Here is a 14,172-nt window from a genome sequence, read left to right as displayed (position 1 = left end):
AACCACCACCCTTGTTATACATTAAAAACCCATGGACACAGTCTTTAAAATGTCCAATACGTGTCGAACATACGAATAAAATATGAAAGAAAATAAAGTAATATATCAAATATAAGTCTTTCCTCCAACTTCGTTCCCTTTGGAGTAGTGACTCTTGGGCCGTGGGGTTCAAGTGCACAGGCGCTAATTAATGATTTAAGTTGGTGCCTGGTATATAGTACCGGTGATCCCAGAGCTGGTGCTTTCCTGGCTCAACGAACAAGTATTGAAATACAGCGAGGAAATGCTGCCAACGTTAAAAGTACCAAAGGACTACCTTTTTAAATTTGTTTTAATTTTCTTTTGATTAATTTTTAATTATTTGTATTATTACTGTTTAGTTTAAGAAAATTGTAAATACTGTATATTTGATTGTAATGTATGGGTTTTTTGAGTATTTTATTTAAGATTTTCACATAAACTAATAATATTAATTACGAGTAGATATTTTATAAATAATATCGTTACTGTAAACTCGCTACGCGACCTTATAAACATTTTAACTGGTATATTCTTTAATGAATGGAAAACGAGATTTTTATTATTATTAATAATTAACAAGTTTAATTAATAGTATATAAACCCGATGCTATTCTATCAAGTTTCGAAAGGCTGTTATTTCAAATTGTGAATTTTCCATTATCACGATCGTGTGTAATTTCTCCAAGAACAATATCGCAGAAATGTGGGCACGATGGTATAATTGGGTCATTAAGCGGGTACTTTTATGACCTCACCTACGGCGTTATTAGAAAATCCAGTGATACTGAAATATCGTTATATGACGCAAGTTTTGTCGGATTAAAACTGAATTTACTAAACCGTTTTCGTAGGATCTTAATCGGATTAACTAAACATTCTTTTTATTATGAAATTTATTTATCTGCTATATATATCTTATCTATCTTAAAATGTGTAGTGTTCGTATGAAGATATTGTTATCCTAGAACTGGGGACAAACGGGCAAGAAGCTCACCGTCCTTAGACACTCGCACTGCCAGAAAGCTAGCAAATACGTTGCCGACCTATTAAAATTTTACGCTCTTTTTTTAAGCCGAATTAGTTTGAAAATATATTAAGTTTCTCATATTCTTAGTAGCACGGTGACTGGTGAGTATATAAGTAAGAGTATATTTTGTTCGGGTAGGTTATCCTTCTGATTACTTCTACGTATCTGTCCAAACATTGATGTCTGATTCTTGAATATATTTCTTAAGATTTTGTACTTCCTTTGTTACGGACAAAAAATTTTCTTTAATAACTTTCATAAAACGCCTGAACTAGCAAAAAATTATGTGTTAAAACACCAGTTAATCTTTCTTAATGTGCTACGTGACGGCGTTCAGTTTAATAATTGGAATAGACAGAGGTAACCCAAGTTAATTATAATTTAAGTTAGACTAAGGGCTGTATGTTATCATACTAAAACGATAGGCAAATCACATAAAGCTATATTGTGATATTCTCGATATACTATGGTTGATAAGAAAAAATCATGGCATTTTACTGTGGAGTACTGAAACAAATACTGTTTTCAACAAATACTAAAATGAGAAGAAATGAGAATTATTATAGTTGCAACGGACGGCCTTATTGCTAACAAGCGATCTATTCCAGGCAAACTGGAAGGTTATTAACTAAGAAAAGAGAAATAATAAAATGCAAGAAGTGCTTAAACAAAACTACAAAAATAAAATTACAAGTAATACTGAAAAATTATACAATTACCAAACATAATCTAAAATATTTTTTTGTAGACTACAAACTAAAAGCTAATCTCACTGTTTATGTATTACAATGCAATACAAAAGAATAATAAAATTCATAAATTACCAAAGTCACGATTGATCAGGATAGGATATGAAGAAGTGTTTATGTAGAAGACTCATAAGAGGATAGAGAGAAAGCCATCGTATGGAGGCGGGGAGCGTATTTCACAACTTTGAGAGATCCTAAACGATTATTTACCAAGATCCAAATATACATAGAACTTTGCTTATTAACGGGCCTCACCTCATGTTTAGTGATACTCTTAATGCCAGACGGCACGCGAGTGCGTTGCCGGCCTTTTAATAATTGGTTAATCACTTCAGTGGGAAGCAGGTTTCACATAGTGGTGGTATATATATTGTAATTCTTACAAACATTGTGTAACACGTGAACCATTCATTAGAGTAGCTTATGTTTTACCTATCCATTTTTTTTATAATAAGGTTGTATAAGTAAACATACATACGAGTATAGATAATAGATATAATAGATAATTCAACAATAAAGGACCAATTAGCGGTGAACTATACTCGTTAGTTCTACTCTAATGCAGTAATCCTTGTCTAAGGGTCTGTAAACATTCGTCCAAAAAGATCCTTTTTACTATGATGGGATTGTATGGCTAATCCAAATGAACAACAACCTTTCCTGAAATGTGTTTGTTGGGGACTTTAGGCTTCTATATATTAATTATTTTGAGGGGAGGCTGTTAAAGTTATGTGGTTTTGTTATAAATCTGCTGCAATTTTTTTATTTTATTTATTCACACTTTGCTGCATTAAAAAAAACACAATACATAAAAATTATAAAGTTTGCAACGGGCGGCCTTATCGCTAACGAGCGATTTCCTCAAGGCAACCCTAGTAAGAGAAAAACAAAAAATGAAATAAGATGAATAAAGTGCATAACCAAATGTTATATAAAAAAATATAGAACCTTAATCTAAAGTAATACAAAAAAGAATATTAATAACAAACTAAAAAGCTAATCTCACGGATTCATGAATGGCGATGCAAAAGAAAAGGAAATACAAGTCACGATTGATCAGGATAGGATAAGGTTAAGAAATGTTTATTCAAAAGAGCTTTAAAAGATGATACGAATTTCTAGTTCTGGTATTGCCGCACACCACCACCACCACCAGTTGAAATATTTCCAAACCAATTCAACTTCAGGGTCCTTCAAGAAAAGAGCCTATTAATTATAAGGCCAACAACGCACACGTGAGCCCTATGGTATTGAGAGTATCATTTAACATCAGATGAACCTGCCCGTTTACGTTTGTTTTATACATATAACACAACTTTTATAAAGGTTTGTTCAGAGAGGTTTCAAGTTAGTTCTTTGTTGGATGTGCCAGAAATATCAGGGGTATACATAAATTTCTTTTTTTAGTCACAAGTCGATATCTAATACAACGTATGACAATAAATACTTGTTTACTTCACTGTGCTACTATATTTGCGCTTAGTCTGAAAGATAACGCACGTCCGAGTTTCGTACCCATACGCTCAGAGTACGGAAAGCATACAAAATACAAAAAAATTAAACAATTTTATGAATACATTTCTCCGAACTTAAGAGTTTAATAGGAGCTAATAGTCATATGTATGTAACATTTAAATAAGTTCGTCATATATGCAATTAGAAAATCAAAAGTTATTCTATAATTGATAACGGGTTTTTTTATATAACATGATGTTAAGAGATACCGCCGCCCATGGACACTTTTAGCCATTAAAAGTGTCGCTGAGAGGGCTCGCGAGTGCGTTGCCGGCCTTTTAAGAATTGATATGCTGTTTTCTCGAAGGACTCTAAGTCGAATTGGTTTCGAAGTAAAAATCCGTTTTGGCCAATAAGCCGAATGAAGCAAGTTCGAAATGAAATCATCCTTCCGCCAATAAAAAATTATGTAACATTCTCCTTAAGAGATTTTATTAACTTGAATCACGGCTTTGTGCAAATTTTTGAATCCTAATATTTTATATTACATTCCAGAACCCTCAACAGAACATAACTAAGAATAACATTTAAATCTTTTCGCTGTAATTCCTGATTTTCCAAGAGTAAAACACGCTTTTCCATTCGCGAAACATCAAGTTTAATTACATTAGACTGTAAATGGCCTCTGGAAGTCGCATCTGCCTCGAGTAACACAAACAAACAGACATCGCTAATTGACTTGAGGTGTCTTCGTCAATTATTCTGCTTATTTTCTTGTGTATTGCATATTTTTTTGCTCTGATAGTATTTGTGTATATTTGTCAAACAATACAATCTTGAATTCGCAGCTTACACAGCCCAAACTTAACACTTTTATGTACCCTTTTTAATATAGAACAGGGGGCAAACGGGTAGGAGGCTCATCTGATTTTAAGTGATACCGCCCATGGACACTTTCAATACCAGAGGGCTCGCCAGTGCGTGTGGCCTTTCAAGAATTGGCACGCTCTTTTCTTGAAGGACCCTAAGTCGAATTGGTTCGGAAATACTTCAGTGGGCAGCTGGTTCCACATAGTGGTGGTGCGCTGCAAAAACTGCCTTGAAAAACGCTCAGTTGTGGAACGGCGGACGTCGAGGTGATAAGGATAAAATTTTGTATTCTGCCTCGACGTCCGCTGATGAAACTAACCGTATCGTATACACGAGTAGTAAAGCTGTAAATATCCAGGAGCAAAAGCTGTTTGTAAAAATATTTATTTAAATTTGTGATACAGAGAGATATTGTCCAGGCCCTTTGGGGTGGGGGTGGCGCGACTCCTGTAACACCCCCTTAGATCTGCTCTTGTGCAGATGCTATTTAGAATTATAATTAAATTTATATCTGTATTATGATATTCTACTAATATCCTAGGAACACTACTTACCCACGAGAATGTAAGTGCGTGCTCCTATTTCACCATGCGTACTGCTGATAGAGGACAAATCTTTGGTTATTAATTAACTATTAATTATTGTATGTCATGTGGAACATGGTGTAGTGGTTGCAGCTTCTTACAAACATTGTGTAAACAAAAAGCTTGGCGATTCAAAAGGGTGGCGGAGAGTTTATTGCCAGTTCTTCTCGTCCGTTTTACGCCATTGATTTGAGAACTGGCAGTAAATGTAAAATTAGGAGCTTTTAGTATTTAATATGTATTTCTTTATTGACGTTCATAAGTGTATATTGTGTTACCTAAATGAATAATAGATTTTGACTTAGCTTATCATAAACTGACAAATAGATAGCAATGCAAACTTATGGAGACACAAATTGGTGAATAATAAGTGTTATTCACCAATGTACTTGTCCAGGATCTAGGATGTTATCTTTTAATAGGGGATAAGGATCAGAGATTGGCGATACAACCCACACGAACCTGGCAATGCTGGGTTGTAATTGATGTACGATACTTACGAGCGTATACGTATTGGTGATCCTTCGGTTTGATTTGAGAGTGTCTCTAAGACGCAATGACAGAACTCCTTCGCTATGTGTTAAATAATTTATCTCTATCCCTAAGTTGAGCATAGTCCATTGCTTAAATGAGTATAGCTAAAAGAAAAGGAATTACACAGTTATTATGAAATTACACAGTTTTTGCTAAACGTTCGTAATCTTCAACCAAATGAGTTATGGCGCAGACACATTTCTGTGCCAGCTATATTTGTTTTCAGGAAAATAAAGTTTTGATCCTGTTAATAACTAAGTAACGAAGCTGATACATTGGTGTAAGTCAACAATATTAAGTAAAATAGTCCGTCTTAATACGAAATGTCGTACGACAACAATATCAAAACGAACGTCCATCAAATAGATACTCATGAATACAGTAATTTGTTTTTAAAAAGACTCTTTATCAAACAATTCAAGACGCGACCATTTCGTAGACATTGCTACGTTTGCTGCTACGACAAATGTTTCGTAGCAACATTGTAATTAAACGGGATGTGAAATGAAAGTTATTAAACATGAAAAGTAACTAAACTATTTTAATTATCGGTTGTTTCACAACTGAGCGTTTCTTAAGGCAGTTTTTTTATCGCACCAATTCGACTAAGGGGCCATCAAGAAAACAGCGTACCAATTCTTAAAAAGCCGGCAACGCACTTGAAAATTCCATCCTAATGAGGATGTAAGTATTTTATTCGTCAGATATGCTAGAATCTCCCAACAAACAACTTCTACGTGGCTTACTGCCAAATGTTAACGTACTAATGTCGCCTTCTATTGTGCTTAGTAAAGTCTACAATAACTTTGATTCAAATACATTAGATTTATCGAATTTAGCAAGTCTTGTAAACGCAAGAATTTCAGCAAAATTCCGTGACCTATTTCGTTATATATTAATAAAAAATGGATGCTCTTCTTAGGAAATTACGACATTTGAAAAACAAGAAAATTTACTTAAAGTGATATCGCGGCAATATGACGTTAATATGGCAACATTTTATTAAGTACGACAGTCTGAGTAGGAAATTAAAGTGAAAAGTGAAATTCGCGTTTCAATTCACCGTGTTTTAATAACACATAGATCAAAACAATTAAATTTAATTAAAAGAATAATATTTTTTTATTTAAACAGTCTGTATTAAAATTTCCAACCAATTAAAACCTAACATGCGCTAGCCATACTAGTGAACTGTGTTTATAGTACTCGAATCTGATACAATTTTTATTTATTTCTTTATTCAATTAAAATAGACTAGAAATGTATCGCTCGAAGCTAACGTTCGGATAGTACTCTTACAATACAGTTTTGAGCAAACAATACTCGACAAACTCTGTTTTGTACGTACACAACATTTTAAAATATCTTGTTAAATCCAAGTGTAAATCACGTATTTTTCTACAAATTTCAGTTAAAAAAGATTTTTATTTTTTTAAGATTTACAGAGCATTACTGAAGGGGTGTTAAATATGGATACTTTAACATATTGAATTTTGAAATACAAGAGTATTTATACAAATTTCACGTTCCTTTCTCGGTATTTTACCCTAAATTCAAGATTTTAAGTCTTGATTTTATTTTAACTCCGAAATCAATTCAAGGTTTTTTGGTTATATATAGACATACCGTTCTCATGAACTATGGAAGATGGACAAAGAGGGTAACAATGTGGAAAAAGCCACCAGCAAAAAGAAAGAGAGGTCACCCTGTTGCATTTTGGGCTGAAGAGCTTCAAGAAGTTGGTGAAGAAGATGGGGAGAAAAATGCTCAAGATAGACAGAGATGGAGCCAATTGGAGGAAGCATTTGCTCTAAAATATAAAAATTTATTTATTGATAATAGGTATAATTGAGGCTTAATTATTAATTATTATTATAGATAGCTAGTTGACAGAACACACGTGCAATATTGTATCGCCTGCGATAATAAGCGGTAAGGTAATTTTAATCATGCATGATAAACGCGCACAAAAGGCTGATGTTTTCTCTGTATAAATATTTTTGTTCAAGAAAAGTTATTCAGTTTAATGAACCGATCTAGTCTGATTTCATTTATTTTTAGGCAAGTTCACTTCAGTGACTGAGACACGTTTCGGTCTAAGATACATTCGTAGATTTCTTTTGAATCATTTTTATCTTCATGTGTTAATTGCGCACAAAGTACGATCCATTGATAATAATAAGTCACATTTTGAAAACACAAAGCAGTGTTGGCCTAGTGGCTTCAGCATGCGACTCTTATCCCTACGGTCGTAGGTTTGATCCCGGAATCGATGGACTTTTTTTAACATTTGCGCGCTTAGCATTCGCTCGACCGGTGAAGGAAAACATCGTGAGGAAACCGGCTTGCCTTCGACCTATGACGGCAGTGTGTGTCAGGCACAAGAGTAGTGTCATGCACAAGAGGCTGCTCACCTACTTTCCTATTAGATTGACAAATGATCATGAAACAGATTCAGAAATCTGAGTCCCAGACCTAAAAAGGTTGTGGCACCACTGATTTTTTAGTTATATATGATTTAATTATAATTCAAATGTTATCTATGGAATGATGAACGAAACAGAAATCTCTTCCACATATAATAGGATTTCACATACATTTTTATCTCTTTTAATTTTACGGTAGCATAAACATTTACATTTAAGCTAACAATTTTATAAAGTTAACATACAGAGCCACTATCGTAAATTGAACGCGTGGAAATGAAATTTTTCACCCGTTGGCAACGGTTTGTATATTGTAAAACGAATGGAAACTATTAAAATCTTTTACAAATATTTTGCGGCTTTGAGCTGCGTTATCATAACTTTTGCAATATTTTTAATAACATTGATATTTCGCTTCATTCATGTTATAAAAATATGAAATTAATGAATTGCAAACATTTTGGTTATGTCAAATTTTTCTTTATTTTATAGAACAAGGGCTAACGGGCTGGAGGCTTGACTGCTAAGTGATACCGCCGCCCATGGACAGTCAGAATGTGTGGACAGGCTCGCGAGTGCGTTGCCGACCTTTTAACAATTGGTACGCTTCTTTATTGTACCAATTGTCGCATTGGTACAGATATACTTCAGTGGGCAGGTTCCACATATTTTATTAAACCTTCCAAAATACTTACAAAAATGGTAAACCAAACACGAGAAGAGTTTTACACACAAATAAACTGTCGCCTTATATTCAGTTCAGTCTATAATATATATGGCATATCACCTAACCGTTAAAACAACCTTGCTAAACTAAATCTAACTATTACGTCAACCAACTTATTAGTTCGGATCGAAGTCTGAGAACTTAGACGTGAGCCACGCCCTAACAGTACACAGCCTGTGGAATTCAAATTTGGAATAATTATCGAATTCAAATTATACCAATTCAACGTTGCACTCGAGTGATTCGTTGGTTGTGAACAACCGCGGGCTAGTTGACTTCGGTCGATACTCAATTATTCAGCAGTTACCTATGACTCGTTTTTGGGAAACATCCAGGTGTTACGTGATCAATACTGGACAAGTTAGCGCTGTTGTTCAGTTCCCTATGGTGAATTGTTTAAATATGAAAAATCTGTAGTGGTATATTTTATGTCAATTTGATTTAAATTTTAATTCACATATACGAGTAGGTATATTTATTTTGTTTATTAGTATCATACCAATCAAATATACTGTATTTACAATTTTCTTAACCTACATAGTAATAATAAAAAAAATTTATTAAAGGCTATTAATTTTTTTTTTAATTGGTCACTGTGTTAGTGTACCTTTAACGCTGGCAACATTTCCTCGCTGTATTGCGATACTTATTCGTTGAGCGAGCACCAGCTCTAAAAGTGCACCAGCACCTTGTGCCAACATAAATCTTTAATTAGCGCCTGTGCACTTGAACTCCACCGAAAGTCTCCTCCAAAGGGAACAAAATCGAAGTTGGAGAAAAGACTCTTATATTGAGTCGTTTAATTTCACCCGCCTGCTCTGGTGCCGCCCCAGTTTACAAATTACATATTAACATGCCTTTGTGATAGTATTACATAATGGCTTTCCTTTTTTACACATTAACACTTATGACACACATGGAAGGCTGAATAATATCAACGTTATCTTCTTATGGAGTCCCCAACAATAACTGTGTGGCGTCCTTTATAGTTATGACCGAATACATTTTATTTCTTTGTCCTAATTCCTTCACCAATATGAATGTATGGTGTACATATGTGTAAGAAAGCTACCTTCAAATAGAGATTATGAAGACTAAATCCTTGAATAGTTTTATTAGTGCTGTTTGTATTTGGTACTTTTAAGTTAGACCTACAAATACGAGTATATAATAATGCTTAAGCAAGAATCTTAACCACTATGGTGCTTGAGTCAAGGCTGTACACATGTATTCTCTCTATTTGTGGAATAAATGTTACCTCTTACGGTGAAGGCAAATATATTGAGGAAATCAAAAACCTAAGTTGCTCATCGCCTATAAAGAAAGTGTTCAGAAACAAATGCAATCAGAACCCATATAGGGTTATAGAGCCACTGGATTTTTATTAGTAAAATAAGTAATTCAAGCCATAGAAATTCAAATTGCTACAATAGCTGTACGATATATTAAAAAAAAGTACTAGAACAAAGTACACCTTTCTTAAGACGGAAAGTTTAACAGTCTTGAGCACAACTTGTCAGAATCAATCTACCAGGATGGAAATAATTATCTTTGGGTACAATTAAAAAGATATAAAATAGAAGTAGGTGTCATCTATTACCCTGGTAATACTAACTACACTCAATTCCTTGAAGCATACACTCAACAGCTTCGGAGAAGACGCAGAGCTATAGTTTTTGGAGATTTCAATACAGATTTATTAACTAAAAACACTAAATCTAAGCAGTACATTGATCTTATGAACGAAATTGGAAATACAATACTCAATAAAATATCTAAAAAGTATTCCACAAGGGATTCAACAACACGAAAATCTATATTAGATCACGCTACAACGAACCTAATAAGAGATCACTTTCACATGGCTTTAATAGAATCTTCTATGTCAGACCATAAACATATATATGTAGAGTTAAAAACTGTCAAGATTCTGAAGAAAGAAATTATCGAGTACCAAGCGATCGATTACGAAAAATTGGGAAAATTAACAACAACTCTTGGACTTGACGAAGATAATGATGACTACAAGATACTGGAAAATTCTATTATAGATCACGTAAACAACTGTAAAATAATCAAAAAGAAAATACTTAATGAACCTCAAAAGGATTGGATTAATAATGATTTAATCAGCGAAATAAACCAAAGAAATAAACTATGGATAAAATTAAAAAACATGCGTGACTGTGAAACTACGAAGCAAGAATTCGAAGACTATAAAAACTATGTTTGTAAACGCATTAGGGATACCAAAGATGCCTATTACTTTCAAAAATTCATAAAATTAAAAAATAATCCGAAAAAAATGTGGAACCTTGTAAATGACCTAGCAAAAAATAAAACAAATACTAGCTGTGGGCCTTCGAAAATTATAATAAATTCTTCTTCGAAATTACTAATAAAAACAATATTTGTGAGGAATTTAACCGATACTTCACTGGAATAGGTAAAATTCTGGCTGACGAAATACCAAAAACCTATCATGATAATTTTTCAAAAGCTTTACCTTCAACTAAACAGTCTACAAACTTGATGATACTAGAACCATGTAGTAGTGACGAAATTTTAAAAGTAATAAATAATTTGGATACACATTGTAGTGCAGGCCTGGACGGTATTAGCACAAAGTCTATAAAATGTATAAAATATCATATTGCTAAAAACCTATCTAAATGTTTTAACAAATTATTAGAAATTGGAGAATTCCCAGACTCTCTAAAAATAGCTAAAGTTACTCCCATTTTTAAATCTGGATCTAAAACTAATACTGGAAACTATAGACCAATCTCGGTGCTACTCATAATAAGTAAAATACTTGAAAAGATACTATATAACCGTCTTACAAAGTATCTAACGTCTATAAATTTTTTATTTGAACGACAGTATGGTTTTAGACCAAAAAGTAATACTTTAACTGCAACTATTGACTTAATTACTAAAATTAGGACCAACATAGATAATAAAAACATTACGTTAGGTGTATTTATTGATTTAAAAAAAGCATTTGATACTGTAAGCCATAAACTATTACTACAAAAGCTTGAATGCATTGGAATCAAAGGCACAGCTCTCAAAATTTTTCAATCATATTTAAAAAATCGATTTCAGGTAGTTAAAATAGATAATACTCAGAGTAAACCGTTGCCTATCGAATACGGCGTTCCACAGGGTTCTATTTTGGGTCCATTACTCTTTCTTATTTATATAAATAACTTGCATGAAATTGGATTAAACGGTCACCTTACTTTATATGCAGATGATACGTGTTTATTTTACTTTGGCAGTTCAATCAAAGATATCTTCAGCAGAGCCCAAGAAGACCTTAATCTACTCTTCACTTGGTTTCAATATAATTTACTCACTGTCAACGCGTCGAAAACATGCTACATTATATTTAAATCTAAAAATAAAAAAGTTTTACCTCATGATCCATTAAAAATAAATAACACGGTCATAGAAGAAAAAAGTACAGAAAAATATCTCGGTCTTAGAATGGATAGCGGTTTGACGTGGAATACACAAATTGAGCACATCAGATCTAAGCTCTGTTCACTTATGGGATCACTTCGACACATTGCTCGGTGTATCCCACGTCAGGTACGTTACACCATCTACAACTCGTTGGTCATGCCACATCTACTTTATTTAATTGAAGTATGGGGCAGCGCCGCTAAAACTAAATTAATAAATATTCAAGTATTACAAAATAAAATTATAAAAATACTGTTCCACTATAATTATCTTGCACCTACCATAAATATATATCGAGACACAAACATAATGAATCTAAAACAACTTTATATTTATCACACATGTATTCTTGTAAAAAAATTTATAACAAGTTCTCTCCATACTAGTTTAGCATTCTCCAAACCGCCACGTGTACGAAGTATGCGTCGAACGAGTTATCTTGCATTACCTAAAGTACGTACGAACTACGGCAAAAAAATGTTTACCTACGAAGGCGCACAGCTGTATAATAAACTACCCACAGATATAAAAAATATTACTTCTATCAATTCATTCAAATCGAAGCTAAGTGAATATGTTAAACAAAATTACTTTTAAATTCATTTCTTATTACTTACTTATTACTTACTTTTAATTCATATTTCTTTGTTTACTTTTATTTTTTAAATTTATTGCATATACGGCTATATTTTATTGTGATTATTTTAAGAACGACTACAATGTTATGTTATCTAGAGTATTATTCTCATAAAGTCTTTAAACCTAAAGTTTTTTTAAATACAATAAAAACTTCTTCTGCAGGTAAAAACAAGTGTCTCTCGCTTTCCACGAATACTAAAAAGCACTCGAAAAGTCAAAGTATATATAAATAAATAATGTACTTTCCGTTAGAGTGTTATGATTGTTAAACCATTAATTTGGAGAATAATATACTTTCCTGTTCCCTACTTAATTTATCTATTTATTTTCCTATTTTTACAGTAACTTAATAAACAAAAACTAAACTCAAAACATAACAAGTAAAAAGAAATTTATTTCCTAGAAAGATAAGGAACACGAGCTTTTGTGTCTATAGTTTGCACTATAAGGCAAGTAGACTGTGGTACCTGATAACAATGTCATTTGAAGTTTGGAACTTGGCAGTGATCCATAAAATGCAGTACAATTTTGAGTATAGCTATTATATTTTCATTACATAACCTGTTCGTATACTTTTAAATTATGACCTGTTCCTATCAATATCGGTGATATTTTATGGCTGCATAATTTTTATATAAAAACTTCTTCAGTAAGGTCCTGATTTATTAGTAAATGAACTTCCGAACTTGAGATTGACACTCGATGATGGAGATGGATACTGACGATGCTCTCTTTTTGTCGGTAGCTCATGTCTAAGCGTCGTGGTCAGCAAGGAAGCATCTGGAGCGGAGAATCTGTTTCCACCGTTTCTGTCCAGCGCCTCTCTTATAACAGTGTACACTTTTGAGGACAGTGAGTCCTTCACCATTCGTCCATCTGGTTGGTAAATAGCAACATGGCGAAGCTAAGTTGTGGCTAAACCACGAGGAATTCAATCAAGAAAGAAGCCCACAAACTTAAACTCACTAATATTTCGAATTTGAGACGGTAATTTATTAAATAATTGCACACTCTCATACATAATAGACCTCTTTAAATAATTTGTACGCGGCTTCGGCAAGATAAGCAAACTTGCAATAAGCGAGTTTGCGTGTAGTGGTGTGTTTGATTTGTTTAAATGATAAGCTACTATGGAGGAAGTTATTACAAAATCTTTTTAATTAAGATACAGCTGCTATAAACGTAAAGTAGTAACTGTCATAATTTTGGTTTCTTGGTAGATTTTATTAAAGTAAATAAATCAGTGGCCCTACAACCTCTTCAGGTCTGGGCCTCAGATTTCTGAATCTGTTTCATGATCATTCTTCTACTAAATCCACTAGGCAGATCAGCCTCCAGTGCCTGACACACGCCGTCGAGTTTTTGGGTCTAAGACATGTCGGTTTCCTCATGATGTTTTCCTTCACTGATTAGTGCACAGCCGGGGATCGAACCTACGACCTCAAGTATGAGAATCGCACGCTGAAACCACTAGGCCAATACTGCTCAATTAGATAGATTAGGTTTTATTAGTCTGTATTAAAACATTCTATATATGTGTATTGTGTAAACAGTGCTTTTGTTTAATTATTTTGTAGTCCATTATTATAAATACTTATATATCGAATCAGGTACAAAAAAAAATTCCTAACCGTATAATGTTCTAGTTAAGGTATTAATCAAATTATAA

Source organism: Pieris napi, chromosome 5 (genome assembly GCF_905475465.1).
Source record: "Pieris napi chromosome 5, ilPieNapi1.2, whole genome shotgun sequence".
NCBI lineage: Eukaryota > Metazoa > Arthropoda > Insecta > Lepidoptera > Pieridae > Pieris > Pieris napi.
Note: the sequence above shows the minus strand (reverse complement) of the source record.